The 8,582-nt window shown below is 36.8% G+C and overlaps 1 pseudogene; it reads left to right on the top strand.

The window, feature by feature from the left end:
* The first annotated feature begins 201 nt into the window (after positions 1–201).
* LOC117915173 lies at positions 202–3,009 on the top strand (annotated as a pseudogene).
* The last annotated feature ends 5,573 nt before the right edge of the window (positions 3,010–8,582 follow it).

An 8,582-nucleotide genomic window follows, 5' to 3' on the forward strand; every position in this document is an offset into this window, starting at 1 on the left:
ACATCCTCAGTGGCCATAAGTGAATCGGCCTTGCTTTTTGAGAGGCGAATACGAGGATGATACGTGGAGGAATATTCTAGAAGGTGGTCCTGCAGGCCGTTAGCAGGAGCGGATGAGGGAGAGGCTGCAGAGTAGTGGTGCTTTCGGTGGCTGTTTCTGCAGAGATTGTGGGAGGGGCAAATCCGGGAGAGAAAAGCAGATATGAGTAGAGAGGTGGCTTTTGGGGAGGCGGCAGGGAGACCTTTGGGAGAGGTAGCTTTTGTTTGGTTTTTTTGAGGGGAGGAAGGATTTTTTTTCAGAGGGTTAGCTGGGAGAGAGGACGGCTACAGGAAGAGTTTTTTAGGGGACTTTCTCTGGGAAAGCTACTAGAGAGAGAAGGGAGCTTGCTGGTTCCAGGGATTTTTGCGGGTGAAGCTTGAAGAAGGAGATAACAGGAGAAGAGAGCAGCTGCAGGTGAGTTTGAGGCGATTTTCTTGCTTACTTTGATTCATATTCTTCTCATTTTGGTTTGCTTTGCATAACTCATCAGTTTTGGTTCGATTATATGCTGGAATCTCTTGATTTTCTGGATCAGTTCCTTGTTGTTGTTATTGATTTTGCTGTTATCCTTGTGGTTTGGCTTGGAGTTAACAGAATTATGTTTCTCATATACTTTGTAACTCTAGCTTGAGATCTCCTCACCCGTATTAGCCTATGGATGTCACCTGAAATGAGGCTCTAATACGTTCATGTTTTTATTTCTTTCCTCGTTTATCTTTCCCCCGTTTTTGTTTTGGCTCCTTTTCTTCCATTTTGTTTCCCTGTTACTGGTACGTTGATGATGCTGAATATCAGAGCTAGGAGTTCAGTTTATGGGGATTTCTGATCGGAAATACGGCGTTCACATATTGAGAAAGCCATGCATTATTATCCTGTACAGTCGGCATCTCCAAAGCTTTGTTACTAGGGTGAGTAGATAAGAGGTTATACAGGCTGAAGGGGGTGCTCAGTTTTGGTTATCAAAGGGAGAGTATGAGATGATACAACAAGTAAATATGGCTGTTAGTCACAATAGGGCGATGAGAAGCCTGTGATGACAACTTTCTCTCCCTACGCTCAAGGCATGATGATGTGATGTCGAGCCGTTTTGTGGAGCAGAGGCTCCTCTATTTGCTGCTGGAACTAGCATTGGTGCCAATGTTCTGGTGAAATATCTTGGAGAGAATGGGGTTAATATTCCTCTTGTTGGTGCTGCTGCTATCTGTTTTCCGTAGGATCTTTTGATATGTGACAGATTCGTTAACCGCAAGCTTGTATAGAAACTCTATGACAAGGCTCTAGCAATTGAGCTACAAGGCATCTCATTGTTGAGTGGGACCACTTACTCTATCATGTATTTCGGGTTACGATAATTTGGTGGAGATGGAAGAAAGGGCAGCCTCCACAGTGAATTGAGCCCTAGAGCGATGGACTTAGAAAGATAGAATTGGTAGTTTGAGTGTGTCCTTAGCAGTTTCAGATGGTGGAGTTCTGGGTGGTGTTCTCGACCCGAATGCCTTGCATCTGATCATCAGTGGCATGAAGACGCTGCATCCTTATGTATATCAACAGCAATGGATACATTCCATGCCATGCATGCCGCCACATATTTCTAAGCCCATTGAACCCTTTTCCTTCCCACTACTCTTCGTCACCCAATCTGTCACCTCAACCTTTGCACGCATCAAACTCATCCCCATGCTCTTCATTTTCATCCACATACTTTAGCATGCCCAGTGGCTGTACCCATCATACCCATTCTCTCTCATTGCTATATTTCCACCCACCATGCTCATGTTCATACCCATTTACTCTCATGCATTCATTTACCTTTCATTAAACCTACCTTACCAAACCCATTTCTCTATCCTTCATACCCATATCTTCATCTTTCTTAACTGCCTCACTAACCCATCTTTCACATTACACTTCCCATCATCCATGCCATTCTTGAATAACACCACCAACTCCTCCTCCTCTCATTGACTGGTCCACCACCCTACTCTCCATGCATGAGCCCATATATTGAGGATGAGAAGTGGGAAGTGAGGTTGAATATTGCGGTCTTTGAAAGGACAGCTGCAAGTGGTTTTGTTGGGCACCCAATATCTGTTTGCCCGCCACTTTAGGATGCCGAAAGTGGTACGGATGGGAGACTACCCTGGATTGCCTTCTGACCTGAAAATTTTCGAGGACATTACTATGACTGTATCAGGTACTGTGAAGAGGAATGCGGTTATAATGGGTAGAAAAACATGAGAAAGTATTCCTCTGGAGCATTGGTCTCTGCCTGGCCACCTAGATGTTGTTATGACTCGCTCTGGAAGTTTTTATGTTGCAACCGCAGAGGATGTTGAAATATGTTGAAGCATGGCTTCTGCTTTGGAACAACTAGCTACATCTCCCTATTGTCTGTCCATTGAAAAGGTGTTCGTTATAGGAGGTGGCCAAATACTAAAGGAAGCTATCAATGCACCTGGATGTGATGCTATCCACATTACAGAAATTGAGACAAGCTTCAATGTGACATCTTCATCCCTGCTATTGATTCCTTGGTATTTCAGCCTTGGTACTTATCCTTCCCGTTGGTGGAAAACAATATTCGTTATTCTTTCATGACTTATGTTCGTGTGAGAAGTTCTGAAGACGAATCCCAAATCCATTAAATTTGAAGTAAAAAAGTTCTCTTTCTTACCCAAGATAATCTTTGAGAGACATGAGGAATACATCTATCTGAGTTTGGTTGAAGACATCATCTCAAATGATGTTCAAAGGGAGGATAAGACAGGGACTAATACTGGAAACTCAACTGCTAATGAGGAAATTGCCGCATCCCAGTTCATGGAAAGTAGTGTTTGCATCACTGGTCAGCAGAGTGAGGGTTCAGCAGTCTGGATTGCTGCACCAGATCGGGACATTTCTGACTTGCCAGCAAGTTCTTTCTACAACCTCCTCCCTCAGAGCCAGCATGTAGCTTTGACCCTAACATAGGGTGAGCATGGCCCAATTGTCGGTATCTATCATCCTGCACAAACAGTAACAGCAACTATTCATCCACTTCTGCAAGCATCCCAGACAATGGCCGGTATTGTTGATATAGTGGGACCTACAGGCAGTGTCTATCAGCAGCCCTAGCATGCACAAGTCAACTGGGCCCTATTCCTACCAGGCCATACATTGGCCATCTTTAGTATGGGCCACCTTTGGGCCATGTGACATTCTGGGATTTCTTTTTATTTGATTTTGAAAAGGTTTTCTCAAATCCCATTTTGTAAATATCTTTCTCAAAATTCTGATTTTCAAATAATTCCAATATTCTCATCCTTCATCCTTAGGATTTTTTAGGATCACCCAAGAATCCCATTTTTAATAAAACTTGGTTGCCATCTTTCCTTCTGGCAAACAATTTCAACATCTCTTTTGTTTTAAAATGTTTTAAAATAAGTATGAATTAAATTCCGTAATTCCGAATAATGGAATTTATGGAATTAATTCATGCAAAAATAAATGGGCTTTGGTGGGGGCCTTACATAAGTGATTTTATGATTGATTGATTTGATTATCACACATGATTGATTCATTTTGCTCTATGACATGTTTGAGATTATTCTTTAATTGTGTGCTAACCCTCTTTCTTGATAGCGCATTGATCGTTTGACACCAAGGTATGCCCTATCCTCACTTCGGTTGTTTTTTATTAAGTGTTTTGATTCCCATATGTGCATGATCGCTTCGGGTATTCATTGATTTTTCTCATTGATTGCCATGTCAGCTTCATTCTATTAGTAGAGACCCGACTTTAAGGACTTAGAGGGGTGCTACGGTCTTTACCGTACCTTCCCGATAAGTAACCTGACCCCCGAACCCGATCCGATTTTTCGTAGATTACCTTTTCCAAAATAAGGAGTCACACTTAGGGTTTTTCTTTCTTATTTTGTTTACCCTTTAAAAATAAAACAAAAATAAGTGGCGACTCCAAGTCATTTTCAAATAATCAATAAATCAATTTTCAAATAAAAATCGAGTTCGCCATCGAGTGGGAAACGCATGAGCTGAAATGCGGGGTCCACAAAATGACGACTCCACTGGGGATTTTTAGAGGGTCAAGCTTGAACTTAAGATGAAGCAAACATGGCATATGATGAGTCGATCAGTGAGTACCTGTCTCTTGATTGCACATTGGGAGTTTTTGATGCATGCTTGGATATTGTGTTGTGACATTGATATGATTGATTATCTTGATTGGGGCTTCGAATGTCGTTTTTTTCTATACTTCATTGCTAGTTTAGTTTGGTACATTGACATGCCGATTATCATAGATTGCTCATCATGTTTGCTTGGTATAGCGATTCTGTTTCTTCCTGATTATTCTGCTTACTTCACATGCATAGACTCACTATTGTACATCGTTTGACTTGCTATGTTGTTTTCTCTGGCTTGCATATTATCTTGATTGTCTTTTGAGCATGATGTTCGTATCGCTATTCATCCTGATAGTCATAGCTTTTTGTGTGGACATGAGTGATATATCTTGTACTCTGCTTGACTGTATGATGCATGACTGCCCTCCCCCTGTATGATTGCATGTCGCCTGTCTATGTGGGTCGTACTTCTATCCCCCTACCTCCAATTCTCTTGGTTTCGGTCATTCCTTTCATCTCGGCTCTCACTATTGCAAGTGTGAGGCCTTCTGTGTGCTTGCTCTCTGACCGAGCCAGAGATTAGGAGTAGGGTCTAGCGATGGGCTATATCGATGTATGGGAGCATTCTGGAGGAGAGCGACACTTTGATGTCGATTGGAGTCCGATCATTGAAGACCTGTATAGCCCTGAGCTAGGTTTCATGGATAGTTGTGTGGTCAGTGTGTTTCATTTCCCGTTTTAGCTTCCTAGGGTTATCAGATACACCCACATCATTCACTGTGCACTTTAGTTGGCTTTTGAGCGTTGAGAGTTTGAGAGGTTTCACCATAGGAAACCCCCTGGGATGTCGAGGTAGTGCATGTGTGGAAGTGATGACCACCTTGCATGGAAGCGCCCTGTCTCTTCGGAGGCGTGCAGAGGGTTGCATACCGCTGGAGGGTATGATCGCTTCTGCTAGGGATCTTTTAAAGTCCAACCATATCCATTTAGAGCCACCTTCACCTCGTAGTTTGAAAGAGTCAAAGGTTAAGTATGTCCTAGCCAAACTCCATGAGGGCGTATGTGGCAATCACCCAGATGAATGAACTTTGGCTCACTAAGCCTACACGTATGGATACTATTAGCCCACCATGAAGCAGGACACTGAAAGCTATGTCAGAAGATGCAATTAATGTCAACGACACGCTCCCATTTTCGGTGTACCTTTGGAAGCCCTTAACTCGATCATAAGTCCTTGGTCGTTTGTGCAATGGGGGATGGACATAGTCGGCCCCTTGCCCATTAGAGTAGCACAAAAGAAGTTTTTGCTCGTTGTAACTGACTAGTTCAGCAAGTGGGTGGAAGGAGAAGCATGTGCCAGTATCAAAGACAAAGATGTCTCCAAGTTCGTCTGGAAAAACATTGTATGCAGATTTGGAATTCCACGAGCAATCATCACGAATAATAGGCCCCAGTTTGATAGCGTCATCTTTTGAACATTTTGCTTAGATCTAAATATCAAGAATTTGTACTCAACACCCCACTATCCACAAAGCAACAGACAAGTAGAGGCCACAAACAAAACCTATTGAATGTATTGAAGAAAAGGTTGGAAGGAGCAAAAGGAAAATGGGTAAACAAATTGCCTAGAGTTTTATAGGCTTATCAAACAATATCTAGATGGCCAATCGAAGCCACTCCTCTTACCCTTACTTATGGGATGGAAGCCATCATTCCAACCAAAATTGGCATGCCTACTGGCAAAACAACCGTGCAAGATCAAAGGGACAACCTCTAGTTCTTCACTTCTAACCATTATTTGTAATGTTTATGGAAAATGAGGTCACATTAGTGGTACGTATGCTTTAAGAAAATACTCTTAATGATGTCGGATTCCAAAGAAGAGAAATGTTAACTCTCTAGAACCAAGAAAATATGAGGATCAAAAGTTATTTGAATTATTTTGTAGGGATTAAATAAAAAAAAATGAGGGTATACTTACCATGAAGACAAATCAAAAAGAGATCATTAGTATTTAATAATTTTTAATAATGGTATTTTTCAAAAAGCTAAAATTTCTTAATTTGAAATATTATTTTGGTAAACATAAATTATCTTTGAGAAAAATATTTTAAAAATAATCTTTAATTTTTCATTTGAATGTAAGTGCTTTATATTCTTAAATCAAAATAAAATTTTTGGAAAAAAAATTTGATTTGTATCAATAAAAGAGCATCTCTAAACTTTTTATTTATCTCATCTAACCCTTTGAGAAATTGTCAAAGTACTACTGATGATGAGTTAGGGATTGATGAAGAATATTGATAAAATTTGATTTAATAACCAAAAAAAAAGGATGAGATATTAAATGAGCTTGAAGAAAAATCCATATGAAAGAGCAAATAAATAATTCTCAATGGAAAGGGGATAACATTATCAACCATTAAAGTAGTCAGAACCCAATAATGGAGATAACACCACCAATCATGAAAAAGATGAAACTTTTATTCTTGTATTATAAATATTTTAAATTATCTTTTCTATCTTATCCACCACACACAACAATGTAATGAGGGAAATAAAACCATCAATCATAAAAGGATGAAATTGACATAAGTGCAGTAAAAACCTGTATTCTTATATTATAAATATTTTACATTATCTTTTCCATCTTATCCACCACACACAATAATGAGCGAGCCACTAATTCAACCAACACTTCAGTTAAAAGTTGTCCTCCACTAATTCACACTTCCACCAAAACCCACCCACAATAACAAAATAAATAGTTAAAACTTGTTACTCACTAATTGACGTGACAGTTTCAAACACCAACATTGGCGTCTCAACTGACTAAATATTTGGGTCTGGGCAAAGCATTTTCTATAACCACTTAACTAAAGAAGGGAGATAAGAGAAAAGACCTGGGCTAGTGCATACTCTCCACCATAAAACTAATCAGCATCTTCCGGCCTTTATGCAGTTCTTATACATGGGCTGCCAGAACAGAAAAGAGGGTTTCCATAACTATTCAATTAATGTAAAGGAAAAACACTGACTTCTTTTTAAAATAAAAATAAACAAAAAAAATTTAAAGAAAATTAGATTCTAATTTCAACCAGGCTGCAAATGGAGATGGCAGCCAAAATGTCATCATAAGCATAGATGCCACTGTCTACAGGACATGAATGTCATCACAAGCATCAAGGAAAATTTTCTTATCATTTTTTCGCTTTTTTTATATTACTCATTTTTAAAACAATAAATTTTGATTAAAAAAATTAAATTTTTAGTTACCAAAAAAAATAGCATTGAAAATGTGTATAATAGAACATAAAATAATATTAATATATAATATTATTTAATATAAATAGAATGCTTTTATATATTCAACAATATAATGTAATATTATTTATTTACAAATTTTTAATATTTTAACTACAATTGTTATTAACAAAGAAATAAAAAATTAAACTTAGTTTATACATTTCATATTTTCTATTTTTAAAACAATAAATTTTGATTAAAAAAATTAAATTTGTAGTTACCAAAAAAAAAATAGCATTGAAAATGTGTATAACATAACGTCAAATAATATTAATATATAGTATTATTTAATATAAATAGAATGCTTTTATATATTCAACAATATAATGTAATATTTTTTATTTATAAAATTTTAATATTTTAACTACAAATGTTATTAACAAAGAAATAAAAAATTAAACTTAGTTTATACATTTCATATTTTCTATTTTTTTTTATAAAAAAAATAACTGGTGGTAACTTATTATATAAAATACAATAATTTTTTGTAGGGCCTTATATTAAAATGTAGCTAATGGTTCTATTACTTTATACTCAAATTCTTTCACTTTAAACCTCATATATGTTTTACTACTTGTACCTTGGTCTTATTATTGTTTGTATTCTTATTCAATGGTTCAAATTTTATCATAAACGTTTAGTGGCTTGGATTTGAATTTCAATAGGTTTTAGATGTTAAAAATCTAAAACAAAAACAAAAATTTTAACTAAATGAATTTTGAGAAAAGTATGGCCTTTTATCTTAATTTGAAGAAAAAGAATGAAATTGAAAAAGTATAAAATAGAACATTAAATTAAAAGGGAAAAAATATGAAGGATGAAAATAGGAAAATAAAATCCATTATCATTTTTCCTAATCTTTCTCTTTGGTGTTTAAATATATATATAAAAAAATAAAAAAAATAAAAAAAAACCACATTCCTTGATATGATTTGATCCTTTCTTTAATACTTTTTAGGAATAAAATCAATTGAATCTAAATTCTTAAAATTATGAAGGAAAATGATATGATATTGAATAATTACCATACCAAGATCAAAATTTGGACTCTAAAATATATGGTTAAATTTGAACTCTTGAATAAAGGTGTGAATATAAAAATTATTTAATTATTAT

This window comes from Vitis riparia, chromosome 5, assembly GCF_004353265.1.
Source record: "Vitis riparia cultivar Riparia Gloire de Montpellier isolate 1030 chromosome 5, EGFV_Vit.rip_1.0, whole genome shotgun sequence".
Classification (NCBI taxonomy): domain Eukaryota; kingdom Viridiplantae; phylum Streptophyta; class Magnoliopsida; order Vitales; family Vitaceae; genus Vitis; species Vitis riparia.